At 34.9% G+C, this 20,498-nt stretch overlaps 2 non-coding genes across 2 annotated transcripts; one reads left to right on the forward strand and one right to left on the reverse strand.

Moving 5' to 3' along the window:
- The first annotated feature begins 2,868 nt into the window (after positions 1-2,868).
- Trnah-aug lies at positions 2,869-2,941 on the forward strand. Its single transcript has one exon. It is a non-coding gene; the product is annotated as a tRNA-His (tRNA).
- A 6,581-nt stretch (positions 2,942-9,522) lies between these two features.
- Positions 9,523-9,595, reverse strand: Trnah-aug. The gene has a single exon. It is a non-coding gene; the product is annotated as a tRNA-His (tRNA).
- Between the last annotated feature and the right edge of the window lie 10,903 nt (positions 9,596-20,498).

Here is a 20,498-nt window from a genome sequence, read left to right on the forward strand (position 1 = left end):
TCGAGCCATCTGTATACCACATATAATTCGGAATAATAAGGAATCCATTTCTCACTTTCAGCTTGCTCTATCAGGTATTTTACACTCCAGACGAATCTAAATCGCAGAAGTAGGATCATTCTTCTTCACGTACTCGTGGGCGAAAACTATGAGCATGTAGATATTGGTCACTTAATTAAAAGGTGCCTTTTTTAGGCTCCAATATACTGAGCGAATAGTGTAGTCCATCCGACATAAGAATTGCATGTGAGATTTTTGCAGAAAACTGGGCTGTGTTGACAGTTTACTATGTAAACATCTCGTTTTTTGTTTCCTTTTGCGTAAACCCATATTGAATGTATTTATTAGCGTGAATGTGTAGCTAGATGGCATATTGTGGATTATTGAGTACATTACATTGTTGTTTCTGTTTTGTGGGTAGAAACTAAGTGCTTTTTGAAAATAAACTCTAGGTCGATAGTTTTTAGGACATAATGTTTCATGCCAATGGATTATATTAATATACCTATGTAATAATAAAGGTCAATGTATCAATTTAACTAAAGGGTGTCATTTCTTCGCTTCATATAGTGCCACGTAAATTTTATGACATAAGGCTTCATCCTTTTTTATTACAGTCCCTATGACATTAGATAATTGTCGATGTGTCCTAATTAATTAAAGGGTTTGTTTTCTTGGCTCCATATAGGAAGCTAGTGGGAATACAACTACTGTGTTGTATAAAATGCTTGAAAGATATTTATTTTACAGATTCGTTTGGGTCATTTAAAAGTGAATTTATGTATTAGCGTGAATGCTTTGGGTGAGAGCGTATTAAGAGTATTTTTGGTTGTTGTTTCTGTTTTGTGCGTAGAAACTGAAAGCTTTTAGAAAATCAACTCTCGGCCAATAGTTCTTAGGTCAATAGGTTTCATAATCGTTGATTATATTCAAATTTCCATAGCATGCAGATAAATGTCTGTATGTCAAATACTTGTCAAACATTTCGCTTTTTGTTTCCTTTGGTTGTGTTGTTGAATATTGAAATTAATGTATTTATTAGCGAGAATGCGTTGGTTGAAATGGTCAATGGTTTACCCTAGGTTGTTGATTCTTTTTTTAATCTAGAAAGTGAGAGCTCTGTGAAAATCAATTCTAGGTCCATAGTTTTAGGTAATAATTTTTATTGTCCGTTTATTATATTCATAGTGCTTAGTATTTAGATTAAGAACAATTTTTTCTACATAACCAAGAGGTGAGAAAATTAATTTCCTGGCTCCATATAGAGAGGTTTGATAGTTTTGATGCCATTAGGCTTCATTTTCAAAACGCTGGACCAAGCTATGGCCTTGAAGAAGAAAAATTTAGTTGCTAACTGATTAGGTTACACTGTGACATCCTTGGCAATGTTGGGGCTGAATCGGTCTTCAACGAAATTTAAGATGGCTTGTAAAAAAAACTTAAATATGTCAATCAGTAGACATGTTTAAGGTTGTTTTGCCCTGATGATGTCCATGAAATAGGTCGAAAGCTTGGCATTAGCAACTAAATTTATTTTCTTCTTCTTCAAGGCCATACCTTCATCCAAAGAGTCCGTAAGTGAAAAAGTGGTCCATTCTAATATAGAAAATTAGGTTTCATGCCCGGCTATTATCATAGGCACAAAGTATGTTAAGATTTATAATTTTTTGTTCATTTGCGATTTTCGATTTATATTTATAAATTAAATTCTTCAACAATGAAATGACGGGGAAAACCATTCTCCATGAATTCATTTCCGAATAGAATCCACCTTCACTGTAAACGCGCCCATTGTCTAAAATCGAAATTCTCCTCAACGGTGATAACCCAGAAAAGGAGAAGCGAAGGAATCAGTGACGAGAAGGCGGCGACAATGTTTCATGTTTCACCCCCGGACGAACGGCATGGTAAAAGGTGCAGTCGAGCATTCAAACGCGCCATGGCAAGCAGAGGGTGACTGGCATTAATTAGACGCACGTGATACGCAGTCAAGGCCCGGCCTGTGATTAATTTCATCAACACCAGTCGAAACCTAACCCCGCGTTTGCCCCTTTCCATCCTTCACAAACGATGCGAAAGATTTTATTACACAGACCAACGCTCTGCACATCTGCATTTCATATTTGGCCTGATTTAAAATAGTCAACTGCCAATTGGGAAATTTCAAGAATTTCGTTTAAAATTTAAATTTATATTTCATTTATTTATTTTTAGTTATATATTGTACATCCAATGAATATATTATACCTACCATAAAAACCCCACCTCTCCATTCAATTATCTTGAATAAACTATTGCCATTAAAACTGAAAAACAAATGGCGAAGAAAATTTTGTTCTTAATAATCCAGAAGCCTTCTTTCTTCCAATTTCTCAACAATATTTAAAAAAAAAATTTTTTGAATGTGAATAAAGGGTTGATTTAATAGCAGAGTTGGTCCTACGGCACTTGTTAGTCGAAGAAATTCGTGAAATCTATGGTGCGTGAAAGACCATGGGGTAGAAGCTCAGTTTTCAAACATCCATTTGAAACTCCACTAATGAGAAAACTCTTAATAACGACATTTATTCTAAAATATATTTTATTAACTGCCTGTTTGTAATTGTTTTACTGTTTTATAGCAAGCTCGACCGAATATTTTGTAAGGTATTTTGTGTGGGAAGCTACCTTGCTAGAATAATTCGCTTTTATCCGTCTTGTATTTTGAACCCATGTTTATTTATTCATTATTGTTTAAACATTCTGAGAAGGATTAGTTTAAAAGACATTTTTATTCTTCAGTTTGGTTCGAAATCACGTATTTTTACAAGGTGTTTCGCTGTTACTTTTTACTTACACAAAAGAAAAACGGCAGCTTATGCTGGTAAGGTCACGATAGCTCAAGTGGTAGAGCAGCGGCGTATGAAGCCGAAGATCGTGGGTTCGAATCCCGCTCGTGCCATTGACTTTTTTATCTCAACTAAAAACCTTAATTAATTGTAATATATTAATTGGTCAAGCGGACCACGAAATTAGTGAATTTGCTGGTAAGAAAATTGGTTTGTGGTAAGGGGTTTGCTGTTGGATTTTTTACATTTCTGTTTGAGTGTTTGTTGATGTAGTTGAAGGGGGAGGGTATCGTGAAAAAAGGGCCACGGGCGACGGTGGGAATCGAACCCACGACCGCGGGTTCTACGAGCGTCTAACTACTCGACTACCGCAGTATAGTTAGATAACTAAATAGAAGCAAAATTAGGTGTAATAGACCGAATAGAATTTTATTACTTCAAAAATAAAGAATAACAAAGACATCCCTTACAAATTTTCTTAATCTTTTATAGCATAATGTTGTCTTAGAGCAAGTCGAAGATTAGCATTTTTGTTAAAATCTTAGCAGGAAATCCTGTGAGTTTAGTGATATAGAGTTTAAACAAAATAAATAAAATAAATCACTGTTGCCAATGCAAGGGACAGATCAACATCACTGCGCCACCGCAATCCTTCGGGGATACCCTACTAACTATAAACCAAATTGCTAAATTTGGCATTGCCCTGAAACAATTATGGGCAAGAAAGTGTTATATATTCAACTGTACACGAAACATGTTATGTTTGGCAAATATAAAAATTGATACAAAGTGCACTGGTGTGGTAGTATTGCTGGAGATAGAAGATTCTAAGATGGAGATTTTAGATTAGCGGCAAAAAAATCAGTGTTGTCCATACGCGGGATAAAATATTAAAGGAAAAACTCCGCACGTGTTCCTAACTCAAGGGGTTGGCTAATCATTAGCAATTTTGCTAAATTTTTATGTTGCTCCCAGGCAACATTGGGCAAGAAATGGGCTAACGAATTTCCCCAAGTTCAACATCCTCAATCAGTTTCCTTCTCTTGATTCTTACCCCCAAACACACCATATACACCAATTTTGTGTGCCGAATAATAGCTATAGAATACGCGACCATAGGAATAGTGTCCGATGTCCTAGACCTACCACTACAGCCCAAGCTGGTTGGGTTACTGATTAGATTTGTACATAGCTTCCGTTCCGACACACATTGCAACACAGGTCCACGGGTCAAACATTCAAGGCTGAAGAAGAAAATGTAAAAGCTCTCTGAGCAATAATTTCCGTCCAAACGTTCATTGCTATACCTGAAAATGATTGAATTGCTACAAATGCTATTGTTAATCAAACAATCATATAAAAAATATCTCAATATCCTTGTTTTAACACTAGATTTTACTAAGGTAAATTACAATATATAAACAATAGGTTTCACTTGATATTCGATGATGCTTCTTGAACGTGAAAAATCCGAGCTAAGGTTTCCCGGCTCTGGAGCCTCTTCCCTTTCAGCTTAATACGATTAAAGTGAAAATACAGCTTAATTCAGTTATAAGAGAAGGATAGATAACATCGTTATCTTTGTCGTAGGGAGCTTTAAAGCAGGGCCTTGGGCAAAAATAATATCTGAAATCAAATATCCCTTTATCTCGTTACCTTCTTCCCTTCGCTAGATTATTATTTATAGTTTTTCTTAGTTATGTTTAACCATTGAACTATAAGCTACATTGTTTCTTAAGAAAGAAGATAACAATCCTTGTTGTCTTATCTCACGAGGCACTGAGTTGAAAGTTCGGACTCAACGTTGTTTAAATTAATTTATTATAGGATTGTTCATTCGGTTATCAGTTCAAAAAATAATAACATTCGGTCAAGACTACGATGAAAAAACTGTTATTACCAAAAACCTTGACACATGGACTTCTGTACACTGCTAATTAATAAGGAATACTTTAACCGATTGAAACTCAAAGGTGAATCTGGTTGAAACCGAACGAACCGGAAATTAATTAATCTAATTATTTATAACAGTCGGATGGAAGAAGGGGACGCAGGAACACAGTGACCAACAGCTCGGGAATGATTTAAATGATAATTTCTCCTTTTCACCATAATTGACACTTATTAATGAATCTTCACTTTTGATTCTGGCATTAACATCAACCTACAATTAATTCAATGCATTTCAATTGGGGCAATGTCACTTAAGGGATTATTTTAGGAAAGTTGAGAATTAAATATTCTGGTTTGTGCCGTGATTAAATTGCAACTCGCGTCTCCCTTGCGTTGTTTAAACTGTCGTGTTTTTATATAAATACTATGTAAGCAAATAACTTCCTACTAATGATACCGTTAAATGGGAATTTTTGGAAAAGTGAGATTGAAAAATTGTATTTTGAAAATTTTGGCATATTTTTATCCAAACGTGTACCTGAAACGGTTCATGTCTCACATTTGAGACCACTAATACCCAAATGATTGTAGCTAGGAATTTTTTTTTCAAAAACTACCAAGAACCGAATAATAAATATTCAATTCACTAATTTCGTGGTCCGCTTGACCAAATAATAACTTACAAAAATGGCGAAAAGGAGGGAAAATTTAAAAGGTGTGGTTGAGGGGAGTTGGTGTCCGAGTGGATCGAGGTCACGATAGTTCAAGTGGTAGAGCAGCGGCGTATCAAGCCGAAGATCGTGGGTTCGAATCCCGCTCGTGCCATTGACTTTTTTATCTCAACTGAAAACCTTAATTAATTGTAAATAATAAATATTGTTGAATGAAAGAAAGTTGTAAAATAATGTTACAAATGTATGTATTGGTATGTTTCTATTAATTAGTGATTTTATCCTTTCTAAAAATCGGCAGTATGCTTTAAAAATAATACAAAAAATAGGAATTTGCAGTATACATGGAGAAATAAACCAAAATAAAATTGGATGCAATACACCAAATAGGTAGAAAATGGTATCGAAAATTGACATTTTTTCCTTATCTTTGACCAATAAATGATACAACAGCAGAGGTCATATGACCCTCAGGGTGCCGGTGTTTTTGAAGAAAAGCCCATTTGTAAGTATGTCTAAAATCTACGTCACACCAGACCGCAGTTCACGATCTCCAAATTATCAGTAACTAACGGTTACTAAAAACCACACGTTTATAAATAATTATTTCTGTACTCGTCAGTACTTTTCGCAACAGCAGAAGTTATATGGGGGTGCCGGTGTGACCATTTGTAAGTATGTCGGGTTCGAATCCAGCGGCCCTGCCTTCGAACCCGGTACCTTACTGTGATGAGCGCCGTACCAACGCCTAAACCGTTGCGGCCACCGACGTCTCCCTCCCACATAAATGATCTTGAAAAATATATGAAAAAAAACCAGTTGTATCTTTTTAATGTTTGATACATTTTTCTACAACACTGATCATCATATCCGAACAATTCTTTTTACAATTTGCGGATGAATAATAAGTAAGTAATAAAGGACTAAAAAAAGCACACTCAGAAATGCAGAAATATGTTTTGAATGAAAGTAATTTGTACAGTTTTGTTACAACTTTAACTTGTAACAATTCGTAATTTGGCCGTTAGGGATAATTTGGAACTATCATACAACAGGTTCATCACTCTAAGTCGCACAAAATTGAATCTCACAAAATCTTTCTCATGACGAATGAAAAGCCAAAGCAAACAGTTACGTGGAAATTATTTGCTTCAAACATTCAGAATTAGTGAACAATAGCTGAGTTATTTAAGAAAACCGTAATAAACTCATCTATATTAATAGAATAATTTATTAAATTTTGATAAAATTTTTGTTTATATTGGTATCAGTTTTCTTGTCTAAAATCTATAGATTAAAGTTATCAAGCGTTTACCCATATGGAAAGCTCTATATTGTGGCTGTCGGGAAGAAATTTCATTCCTGTTTTGCCAATGGAGATTTCGCAGCTGACAAAAGCCCTGTCGTTTAACGGGGGAAATAAAACAAATAAAGGTCTGATTGGAGGCCAAACACAATCAAATATTCTAATATGATGCCCGTACTAAACCGGTAATTTGATTCTACTAAGATTAGCATTGTTCCACATGCTATTTAGTCTTGTATTCGAGTAGATTACCATATGTTCTACATACATGTAGGTGCATTCTGTTCGGTATAACAAAGGCGATATCATTAGCAAATCAACACAAATCCGGTAATTTTGAATTACTTGCTCGTTTAAATGAGGTTTTGACACAAGGTATCAAAAACACTTCGGCATTTTTATGAGTTGTAAAATGTGAGTTTTTTTAATTCGTTTTTGCAATTATGATATTACGCCGATTCAGAATGCACATTTTTATTTCGTTCTACGTTTTGGCCAAGGTGTACCATATTCACCCATTTTCTATTTTTGCAATTATTAAATTAATTTAGTGGTCTAACTGACAATATTTATTAATTTAATTAATTATTCTTTTTATGAAAAGTCTTCGTTGAGATGAAAAAGGTAGCGACACGAGCGGGATTCGAATTCGTGGCACTAACTTTTTCATTTCAACCAATACCTTACATAAAAATTAATTAATCAAAAGAAGTTATTTGGTCAATCGGACCACGAAATATAAAGGATTTAATTATAATGAATTTGCTCAATTCGCCGCTGTTCTAACCACTTGAATTCACGATACCTTAAATGGTTAGAGCAGCGGTGTATTGAGCCTAAGGTCGTGGGTTCGAATCCCGCTCATTACACCAACTTTCTCTTCTCTACCAAAATCTTAAATAAAAATAAAAAGCAATTATTAAATTTTTAAATAATTTTTTTATAAGTGGCGTTACTGAACTTATAACTTTTAAATTCTTGATTTTCAAAGCTGGTAAGCTTTTATAAATGAAATTATATTGATAGGATATTTGTAACTTCATAATGTTTGTTAAATCCGTCAGACGTATTATTATTATTATTATTATTATTATATCCGTCAGAAATTAGATATTTTCTGACACTCCTGCCTCCTGCTCTTTCTGTAGCTGATGTTGAATGTGATCTTGTAATTATGAGATCACTCTGTGTGGTTTGCGGTGCGATGGAAAGTCAATTTCGTCTTTTAGGAATACCCGGGTCTACCTATTCTGCTGTTTTGGCCTTTGGCACCATGTCACCTATAGTGGTCGGATTTTTAATGTTGCCTGTGTATTTTTATTTTTTGGTTTTATAGACAGAGGAGAGTCGATTGCGTGCTGATCTTTGTAGGCGAATATTTTTTTAAATTTTTTTTACAATAATTTAAAGAGAGAAAACAGCGAGGACTTCGATGAACTTTAAACGCTTGTCGGTGCTATTTTGTAAATCATTGTAGCTTTGGACTACTTTTGACTGGTAGCTTTTGTATTTCTGGTTTGCTTTTCCGTATAAAAATTATACACTTCATTATGTTGCCATTTCATTTTATTCAATTAAATTTGAGTTAGGTAAGACTTAACGGCTCGAGGGTTTTCACTCCGATCGATGCAGGAGTTCATTTTGCCCCGGAAGGAAAAACAATTTTTAAACCAAAATTTGCAACAATAATAAATATTTAAACAATTATAGCCGTAGTTTAAGCCAAGCGAATCAGTTTTCTTGCAACTTAATAGTCAGTTCTTGTAGTCAGATAACTCTTCTTAGGTCTTGGCATTACTCTTTCCATTAATATGATTTAAGTCTCGTTACTATTTGTTAAGAACATTTACTATTCACCGTTTCAAGTCGCATAGGTAAACGATTTTCGCTTTAGTCTAGATTTTTTTTTGGAGCACCTGAGCGACGACAGGCTCTTGTCCTTTTCAAAACAATTCACCATTTCAGCCCCGTTGTTTGAGGGGAAAAGTTAATGCTTTTTGACTAATCCCCTTAGGCTTTTCGCCAAACTTTTTCGACGTTACACTATTTTCTGACTTCCAAATCTTCTTTAGCTCTGTCGCGGTAGGATTCTAGCTGGATAAATTTCCAACACAGAGAACGATCTTATTATGCGTCTTTTTTCTACGAAAAGCAGAAAAACATAGAGCTGTTTTTTAATATCTTGTTTCTCAGATTATCCTTGCACAATTCTATTGAAAATTGTTTTTTCTTTTTTTTTAATGGTAACTTTTTATAATTATTATTTTAATGCATTCTACACAAAATACATTTATCATTGCGATTATAATGGAAAAAAAGATCTGGCTAGAACTTGTCAAACTCAATAAGAGAGGGGAGCCGGCCATTGACGGAACCCTTAGTGTTTAAGATGGCTGGTTGATTGGTTTAGAGTTGTGTCAGGATGTCACGAGGCCGCTGTCTTTTTAGGCGGCGTGGCGGATTGTGCGGGTGGGACGTTGAAGAGAGGTCTTGAGTTAGTGGATTGGTGTGAGAGTAAAGCTTGGAGTGGAAGTTGTGGAATCGTGTTTGGATCATGTCTGTTACGAATGGAATGTCTAGGTCTTTGTGATTGGTTTAGTTAGTTACTAGGAAGGGAGCGTTAGGGATGCAACAGAAAGTTTTGGACTAAATAGGATTGTATTCTTTGGATATTGGATGGCTTGGCCGAACGCAACAGCTCAATCGGTAGGTCCAAATCGGTCTAATTAAAGTTTTATATAATTCACTAGTTTCGTGGTCCCCTTGACCAAGTAATATCTTACAATTAATTAAGGTTTTTTTGTAGTTGAGATAAAAAAGCCAATGGCACGAGCGGGATTCGAACCCACGATCTTCGGCTTCATACGCCGCTGCTCTACCACTTGAGCTATCGTGACCTCGATCCACTCGGACACCAACTTCCCATCTCAATCCCACCTTTTGAATTTTCCCTCCTTTTTGCCATTTTTGGTGTCCGAGTGGATCGAGGTCACAATAGCTCAAGTAGTAGAGCAGGGGCGTATCTAGCCAAAGATCGTGGGTTCGAATCCCGCTCGTGCCATTGACTTTTTTAACTCAACTAAAAACTTTTATTAATTATAATATATTAATTAGTCAAGCGGACCACGAAACTAGTGAATTTAATAAGTTTAAAATGAAGTATACCTTCACTAAAGCTCTCCGTGGCCGTTTCATTTGTCGCCGAGAATCAAATAGATTACCCGACATTTGAAAAATGGCAATAAGGAGGAAAAATCCAAAAGGTGGGGTTGAGATGGGAAGTTGGTGTCCCAGTGGATTGAAGTCACGATAGTTGGTAGAGCAGCGGTGTGTCTAGCGGAAGATCGTGGGTTCGAATCCCGTTCGTGCCATTGACGTTTTTATCTCAACTAAAAAAAAACCTTAATTAATTGTTATATATAATATTAATTTATTGCGTGTACTCATTGCGGATTTGGGTCATAGCAGGCGTTTGAGTAGTCCGCATCTGTCTTTAAGTTCTTTGTCTTGTTCTTTGAAATTAATATTAATCAATTTGTAATTAATTAATAATTATTGTAATTCGTAAATTTTTGACAAAATAATTCAATTATTAATAAATGTACTCCAAAATTTAGACTATTCACGTTTCACTATAAAATCACGGCATAGTCTTAGTGTAAGTAGAAAAGCGTTTAATAGAGTAAATTATAATTTTTGTCTCAATCTTCGACTTATGTGCTTGTTTTTGTGTAAGTACTATTTTGAATACAACATTTATTTTCTGGTGTACAGAAATGACTAAAAGACTAACGGCCCCAGTGTCTCCAGATAAGAATTCGACATTAGGTTTGATGAGAAGTCGAATGCAAGGATAGATAAACGAGGTAAATTCAATTATTTCATTTTTTCAATATTTCAATATTATCAGCCTATAGCAAAAGAACAAATTTTATTTAAGTTTTTACATATTATCCAAATAAAAAATTGGATAACACGAATTCAGTAAAAAGATAATATTTTACGAAGGTATTTCAACTGGGAGGTTATATGGACCCTCGAGGTGTCGATGTTTTTGAAAAAAGCTCATTTGTAAGTATAATCCTGCGGCTCTGCATTCGAACCCGGGACCTTTACTTACAGAGAAGAGCGCCGTATCAACGCCTAAACCGTTGCGGCCTTCGAAGCTCCTCTCTTAACTCCTGTGGAACGGTTTAAATTTCAAATTGATGGTGGGGATGGTGTTATGGGAATTGAATATGGGGCTTGAACTTTTGAGAAGGAGGGGTTCAAATATTTTCCATAGAATTGGTAGAAGGCGTATAGATCTGTATGAAGACGTGTCGCTGGTGGAATTCTTTAGTTTTGGAATTGGGGTTTTGAAAAAGTTTCCACTGGATGGGGAAGTATGTTGCGCGGATTATGGCATTGAAAATGGTTGTGATGTATGCTATAGCTTTTTAGTATGTTTCTAAGAATTTGGGGAGTTATGAGGTAGTGTCTTGGAAACTTTTTAGCTGGGAGGCGGAATATTTGTACTTTATGTGTGGTGAAAAAATAGTGACCGTTAATCGATATTTATTTAGAAATCGTGAGATGCGGTCTGGTGTGATGTAGGTTTCAGAAAAACATTTTCTTTATCGTGCCAACGTTTCGATCTTTATTGAGATCATCTTCAGGGCCTGGGATTTACAAACATTGTTTACATATAACAATTACATTTTAGATGTGGAAAAGTGAATTTTTACAATGCAAAATATATTTTGTATATATTCAATCAAAGTATTTCTACTCACTCAAAGTGTTTGTCTTCTGTGTAATTGTGCCATTCTTGCGTGTTGTGTCGAGAGTGCCAGTGAGAGTTTGCTATTCTGTGTTTATGTACGTTGGATTTTGAAGGGGGTGGGGAAGGATGTCGTATAGAAAAGACATTTTTGTATAAGGCGTCGGCTTCTTTGGGATGAAAAAAGCCGACGAAGGGACAAAATGTGTTGGTAATGGTTCGGCCAGATTATCCTTTCAGGATTATATAGAAAGGGATAAATAGGAAAAGGAAAGCTAAATTGTTGGGAAATTAGACTATGTGAAAAATATTTGATGTGTGGAATGTAATGTGATGATATAGGTATGTTATCTGTATTGAATTTGATAAATGATATTGGCGTAGCTGCGACTGAGTTTACATGTATCTGTTCTGTAATTGATGCTGTGTTTATCTCTGTTGATATAAACCATTTCTATGAAATTACGTTTATGTTTGTTTTGTTCTGTGTGTAATACTTTTGGATTTTTGAAGTCGAAATTGTGTTGGTATTCAAGATGGTGGGTAGCGAGTGCTGTAAGATTTTGCTTAGGTTTTTTGCAATGTAAGTTGCCGGACAGTTTATACAGTTGATCTTGTAGATTACGTCAGATTTATTTTTTATTGGTGTGGGATCTTTAATTTTGGAAAAAAGTGTTTGAATTGTTTTATAATTTTTGAAAGCTATTTTGAAGTTAAAAAAAGTTTTAAAACAATATTAAATAAATAATAATAATAAAAAAAAATATTTTGCATTGTATAAATTCACTTTTCCACATCCAAAATGTAATTGTTATATGTAAACAATATTTGTAAATCCCAGGCCCTGAAGATGATCTCAATAAAGATCGAAACGTTGGCACGATAAAGAAAATGTTTTTCTGAAACCTACTTCACAACAGACCGCATCTCACGATTTCTAAATAAATTTGTACTTTGTTTCCGAGGGATGGATGGGATTGGGAGGACTTGAAAGAGGAAGAGAAGAATTGAGGAATTCGATGATTAGCCAGAGTGCTGTGTTACATTCAGATGTGATGAACAATAATAATTTCAGAAAGTCTATGTCCACATCGAATTTACTGCAATGGGGAGTATTTCCAAATGTGCATTTCCTCATAGCTGGTTCATGGCTAAAAGTAATCATTATGATAGAAAAATGTCTGCATTATAAAAATAGTAAAATTCATGGAAAACCGCATTAAGAAAAACAAAGACTTAATACAAATATATCAAAAACAAAATTAAAAAAAGGGACATAACTGACTTTTAATCATTATCATAACAGATAGATTAACAGAAACGTTAATACCAGATCTGACATTCCGACTAGACCAGTAGTCAATTATGCAAATTATTAAAACACTGTTGATCGATGGGAGTCACGGTGCTTATAGCATAAAATGCTATTGAGGAGATAAATTTATAAAGACAGGGAAATTCATTTCAGACAACATCCTTGTTGGCAAGATCCTTCAAAGACAACGACGAGAGATCAAACTGGCAGTTCCTCAATGAAGATGGCCATACAGGAGTTTGAATATTATTGAGAACCCTCGAATATACCCAATTTGTAATTTCATGAAGAACCTGGAAACGAAATACCAATCTAATTATCTTTCTTATTTCTTCAAACACTTCAAAATAGAAAAAAAAGAACATAGTAGGGAATGATTTCTTAATTGAAATATAACGTGTTACAATTTGTTGTAAGATAAATGGTTGTGACGATATGGCAGTTTTGATGGAGTAACTGAAGTTTTACCGAAAAACAGACGACCAAATGTATCATCCTTATTATTGAGAATCTGACAGGGGTCAAGGGAAACCTTTTTGTTGCGTTTGGGTGTAGAAAGACCTACTGAAGTTTGACACATTTTCCTAAATCATCGGAATAAAGGCACAGATTTACCTACTTCTTTCTTAGGTCCTACATTTCCTGTCGTATCCAAAGTAGCCAGTTTTGTTATACGATCATTTATCAATAACTGTAATTCTGTCCGTGTAATTTTTGCCTCCCGTTTCTTGTTAATTTGTGTACCATTCACTGATTTACATACATTTTTAAACCATATGCCAACCGCAAGTCCCTAATTGTCCAATTTGTGCCCGAATGAATTTTCAAGAGTAGTGCTGTTCAAATCTGACTGTACTGAAAATCGCTAAAGCCGGATTGATTTAAATTTATCCTGTAAACAAAAAAGCCTTCGTGACAAGCGAGAACATGCAACGCCACTCAACGCGTTACGGTAACGATTTTATAACCTGAACTTCAGAAATAATACACATTGTGCAAAATGAAAAATTCTTCTAGTTAGCCATTATTAAGGGGAAAATATAGATTTTTGAATATGTCAGTCAATTTAGAATACTTTATAGAATAAGTTAACGTCTCGTTCAAATAAAACGAAAGATTGTAATATCACGCATTTGAAAAGAAATATTGTCAAGGCAGTGTTAGTTCCTTATTTAATTAGGTGACAACATTGACGTTAATTAATTAAGGTTTTTAGTTGAGATGAAAAAAAGTCAATGGTACGAGCGGGATTCGAACCCACGATCTTAGGCTAGATACGCCGCTGCTCTACCACTTGAGCTATCGTGACCTCGATCCACTCGGACATCAATTTCCTATCAACCCCACCTTATGAGTTTTCCCTCCTTTTTGCCATTTTTTTGACGTTAATAGTGGATATTTTAATTATTCTTAAAATTTAAAGTTACGTTATTAAAATCAGTATATTTTCGTTGATTCGATATTTGTTTTTTTTTTCTTTTTTGAAGGTAGTCATTTTTCTCAGTCTATAAGAAAGCATACACAAATGAATACATATCCTAATGGCGTTGAAAGTTCTCCTTCAACGGAACATCCTTGGGGCGAGGATACGTGCAAGCTATTCCGTGTTTCTTACAGAATGGGAACCGGGGCATGAAGGATGTGGATAGTGGCGCATACATTCATATTTTTCTAAATCTGTAGAGGAAAAAGAAGATGTTTGTCAGAAAAGAGGCCGCCACCTCCTTGGTTTTCCGCCCAGCCTCGCTTGCCTGAAACCGGCTCCGGTAGGCATCCGCCTCTACGTTTTTAAAAAAGTCTCAGTGCAACCATGACCCTTGTTGGTTCTTGCCTTTAAAATAGAGAAAAAGAAAAAATAATACTTACGGCCATACAAATGCCAAAATGCTTCTGACAGTACTATACAGCGAAAATCGAAGCGAATCCAGCGATAAACCAAAATGGTTGGTAACAACCAAATTACTGTTAGAAAAGCCTCGTTTTTTAATGTTTTGGTTATTTATTTTAGTATTAATGCATGTTGTTTTTTAGAATACCACTTAGTGTACCTTTTAAAATAGAACCGATAAGATTTCCCTTTGCCGTGGTTAGTTGTATTTTTAATCAGGGTACCTCCACTTTGCCTCGTTTTTCCTTCGGCCTGGAAGTTAAAAAAGAAAAGAAATGAGTGGTACGAGGCAAGGAGATAATTAAAGAGAGGGGAAGGTCACCTATTCCTCACTGAGCAAAAGTGAGAAAGAAGCTTTTTTATTCGGCTCTTACGCAACCAAGAAACTGTGAGCCAATTCGAAACTGGGATTCACAGAGTAAATGGGCAGGATTGTCCAAGAAGCACTTGCGTCTCAAGCGCGATTAAGAGATGGACCACCAAAGTTCTGATAAGGAAGGAAGGGATGCTTACCAGTTTGAGGATAGCCCCGATTGACACATGGAAATCTGGTTTTTTAGCAAACCACTCGCATTGTCCCGTTAGTAGAGAAAGATTGCTTGTGTGTAACACTTGGAGGCTAGTCTCTGTCTCAAGAAAGGGAATTAGGCGGCTGATAGGTATTCTGACGGGCCACTGTCCACTGAGAAGACACCTTTCTTCACAATGGGTATTCTACCAGATCCCTTTTGCCGTTTTTGCGAGACAAAAGAAGAAACGGCAAAGCGCTACCTCACAGAGTGTGATAGGTATTTGATTTGAAATCTTTGAAGGAGCGAACATTACCAAATCACTCTCCGAGATAAAATGGTCCGAAATCTTGGGGTTTGTGAACAAGTCCAAGAGATTTATTTATGTAGGACACGTGAGCCAACGAAGTCCCGAGACCTTTTAGGGATGGGGTACGAGCCTACCCAGGGATTTAACCTCTCAGGTCTTGGTCGCCCACCCTGCGAAATATATATAACACTTGGAGGATGAGTGCCTCGCCGTGGCCCCCTACAGGGGGCGAGTAGCCATGGTATAGTTTATATAGGTCCGGTATAGAAAGTCCTTTAGCACGAGATTTGGTTTATGGTTCCCCTGTTCCGATTTTTAAGGGAAGCAGAAGTATTTCCCGTGTGAAAATACTGTAAATATTATGTAATTACTGTATGTTTGTTGTACCTTACTGTGCGTTTATCACTGTTGTACTCACTTCTGTATTAGTCCGTTGTATGAAGTCTCAGATTGAGGAATGATACGTTAGAGCTGCTGAGGATGGGCTAATGAGCCCGAAATATACAAAATTAGGAAATATTTATGCCACACTTGGGTTTTAATTTCTCAACCAATTAAATAGATAACTTTATTCAGGTTTACTGGCATGATATTGTAACAACATGTTTTTATAGCTTGCTGTAATTGGCTTGTTGCTTTATTTGATTGTATAAGTTAATAGATTGGACAATGCCATTACAAGAAAAAACACAGTTTTTCAATGAAAAGAATCACACAGTTAAACTGAATATAACGAAACCCCTGTCTAAGACCAAGCCAGCGGTGCTAGGTGGACCAAAACGATACGGAACGACCCATATTACACTTTTCCTCTTATGAAGAGAGAATATGGCTACAGGAGAAAATTGAAAAGCAGATCTTTCTTTGGAGGAGTGTCAGATAATACGAACAAACAAGCACCCGGCTTCATTTTCTTTGAACGTCCTGTTTAAATAACCTAAATCTTTACTTATGTTTTTTCTGTGGTACACACTGACATATTGACAATTTAGAGGAAACGCTAAACATACTGGAACAAATTTTATTACAAGGAAATGTAGTGCAAAGCAGCTAAATTTTGCCCTGGTAGTTTCCAACGCTTACACAGAAATTCAATTTATATGAACAAATAAAAAATTACGCCAGAGTCCATTTGGCCACGTGGTGCATAATTTTTTTTATAGCGCGTCAAAAAATGTCATCCTATATAGGTACCTATACATTAAGACCCGTTTTTAACTCAATTATATAATTGGCTAAGGTTTAAGGCAGATGGGAAAATTTCTTTACAAAAAAATACATAATTTCAACGTACTGAATCACACAGACACACTTAAGATGCATAAACCTGTGTGAATGACCAAACCAGGTGGAGCAAGCGAGCCAAAATGATTTGGAACGGCCGTGGAATCCATGCATGTTTCTCCTAAATCCTAGTAAGTATGCACTATTTAGATTTGTTTTTAATTGTATTATATAATTGGATAGTTAAGAGAATTGTTTTACAGAAGAGAAATACAAGCATTTAAAAAGTACACACAATGTATTTGGAGACCGGCAATACCTGGACTGTCCAAAGGAGTAAATGTTAATAAAAAATTATAAGTCTTACAAATAACCGGAGGACTATAAGATTTGATTATTGTTGAATAAGAATGTAGCCGGTAATGGTCAATAGTGGAACGCATTTCATCATGTGGTACATGAATACTGTCATTTGAGTAATGCAGACAATTCGTAATGATATCATTTATTTGTGATGAAGGCTAGGGCTTGTGTGGTTGTGCAATGTCAAATTAACGTGATGGTTTCCGATGCCATCTGGCGGGGACACTGTTGGCAATGACAAATCTCCTAACGAATCAATTACCTCTCCGTCCAACATTAACATAAGAATGGAAGACGGGGTAGCTCATTTAACTCACCTTCTGTTCGGTGAAAACTTTCTGCTCTGAAGAAGGTTGATTTGCATCAAGGAATTTCATCGGATCACACTTTTAAATTACCTAAATCAAGAAAATCCTTCAAAGTATTCTTAACTCTCGTCATTAATTTTAATGCGCTGCCCCTATATCAGAATATACAATCATTGACGTCAATTTCATTGATTCGTTAATTATGATTTTCCCTTATAATTGTTTAGATTTGTTTAAAAATATCATTTACCCTTTTTTATGCAATATTTTTGAATTAATTATCAACGTAAAATTATGTGCAATTGGCCTGAATTTGGCACTTTTCACAAAAATCTTTGGTGGTTTGAAAACCAACAAAGACAGCACAAAACAATTTAAAAAACAAAACAAATATCAAAGGCATAATTAACTCTCTTTTCCTAACCTAAAAGACCCAACATTGAAGATGGCGAGAAGCCGAAACGAGCAAAAATAATATAAAACGACCAAATTACATGTTTTTCGAAACATTCGAATTTTTTTTTTNCTTGCTACCGTGACTTTTTTTTAAATTTATTTATTATTTTTTTAATTGACCTTATGATCTTGCATATTAGCCATGGTACGAATTCTTGTGTGTTCAAGTTCAAATTGGGTGTTATCGGGAAAAAAGGGCCAGATGCGACGGTGGGAATCGAACCCACGACCGCGGCGTGAGTCTCTCATGCTAACCACTCGGCTGCCGCGGTTATCGAGTGTTCAGAAATATAATAGTGGTTAAAAAAAATTCTTCAAACAGTGGTAATATTTTTTGAAATATATTAAAATTAGCTTCCATAACTTTGGAAGATGCGAATATGGGCTAATTTATTTTTGGATTTCGTAGGGTTAGTAACAACAATAAAACTAATTGGTTTTGTTTGTTGTTTGCTCATAGTTTGATAAAACCCTCCAGGGCTGTTGATGGCCCACTTTCACCTTTCTCCTTCATATCCTCCAAGCATTTATTTTGGGTCCTCAATTTGATTGCTTTCGTAGAGGTTAATTGAACAATAATAATGTTTATTATACGTTCTATTTATAATTTTTGTAAAGCTAGGGAACTTATTTCAACAAGTAAGATTCTTAGGCAAATAGGGGTAAAAATAGCAATAAACATTTTGTAGTAAGGTTCAACCATAAAAATCAATATTAACTTTTGCATAAATTTCTAATAGCCCAAGATTTCATATAGACAAAAAAAACTGTTAAACCTGAATTAGGACAATTTTGCCTTTCCTGAAAAAATCAATTTTTTTCTATTAAATTTATCCACTAATTTTGATAATAAATGTTTAGACTCAATAAATAGATAATTTTGAATAGAAATAGCTAACTTATCCACAAATAATGTGTAATTCTCTGAGAAAAATGTTTCAAGTTCAAAAAATTCTACAATTCTATTTTCTAAATCCCAAATCCTTGCCAAATCAACACCAATAATTTTAAATCAATTCTGTCAAACGCAGGTACACTTTGATTTAGATTGAATCAATAATTTTTGGGGGCGTCAGTGGCCGCAAGGTTTAGTTTTTGCCGCTCATCACTGTGAGGTAAAGGTCCCGGGTTCGAATCCAGCGGCCCTGCATTCGAATCCGACATACTTACAAATGTTTTTTTTTTTTTTTTTTTTTTTCAAAACACCGGCACCCTAAGGGATTATATGACCTCTGCTGTTGCGAACCCTCGGGAAAACAAAGTTTTAGAAAAATATTCAAAAATTTGGAAAAGCGTTTTGGGTATAAGGTCTACCAAGAGCAGAAGTCAATGGAACCGGAGGTTATCTCGCATGTCAAATTGGGCTAAAAATTCTCTATTGTGTAAAGACTGATTCTCGAATATAAGTACGATTTTCTTGGTTCTGTTAATACTGACAGATATGGCGCTTATAGAAAATTTGCCCTTAATAACTAGCATTAGAGACATGTCAGTTATCGGCATCCTTAAATTAACATTTAATTGCTAAAATATCTCAGAATTGTATTAAAATGGAAGAAATATAAAATGAGAAAAAAGACTCGTTTTTATAAAACTGAACACACGAAAAAACAGAAAGAATCAAACATTTTAATTAAATGTTCACAATATCTACCTTCTGGAAAATGCAAGCCTGACATCGTTTCTTGCAGGATCTTTGCAGGTTGTTTCAATTTTGTACCAAAGTGCCTTATTGTTTAATTTGAATTATTTTAATTTTTTTCAAATAGGATTTTAAAAATTACTGATGGCAACGGCTAATTTTCTAACCTACTTGCAACCAAAAAAATTATTTTTTTAGCAATTAGACATTTTAAATTGATGATAACTGTCCATTCAAAAGTTAAGTACTTATAGGAATGCTCATTTCTAAAGACAACTTTTCTGTATGCGTTCTGGCTTTCAAAAACTGAGAAAATTTTACTTAAACTTTAGATCAAATCTTTGAAAACTCGTAAATGTTTATCTTCAAAATGATTTTGTATTTTGTTTGTTTAAGGTTACTAAAAGGACACAAATGAACCTTATAAAATTTTCGATGTTTTTATCATTGTGAACTTTCATTTAATATGCAATTCACATTTTATGATATACGGAGGGCTTTATGGAAGATTATTGTGAAAGTTTGAAGTAACTTGAAAAGTTCCATATCTGAGTTACAATTGAGAATCGGCTTTGGATAATAAAGACTTTTCGATCAATTTGACATATCGAATAACTTCCTGAAGTATTGACGTCTGTTCACACGACACCCCGGATAAAGTTGGTCTTCTCTCCCCTTAAATCTTCATTATATAAATCTTACTTTCCAACATATTTCATTATTTTAACAAGTCGATTTGACATTCTTGGATTGAATTTACATTATTTTATCTTTGAAATTTACAAAAGATACATTAAAATCTCGTTCAGAATAATTTTGTCTGACGATATACTCTGTAGGTTGCTTCTTTTCGTTCTTGATTTGGTGACTATCACAAGATATACCCTCAAAATAAGATGAACGAGTTCTAAATGATAAATCAATCATGTCGAAATCTTAGTAATGAATTTAATCTGCGCGCTAGTCGTCAAATTAAATTAAATGGATAACTTGGAAAACCGTAGTCCAAAACCAACTTTTATT

Source organism: Cimex lectularius, unplaced genomic scaffold, assembly GCF_000648675.2.
Source record: "Cimex lectularius strain Harlan isolate CLEC.00 unplaced genomic scaffold, Clec_2.1 scaffold4, whole genome shotgun sequence".
Taxonomy (NCBI): domain Eukaryota; kingdom Metazoa; phylum Arthropoda; class Insecta; order Hemiptera; family Cimicidae; genus Cimex; species Cimex lectularius.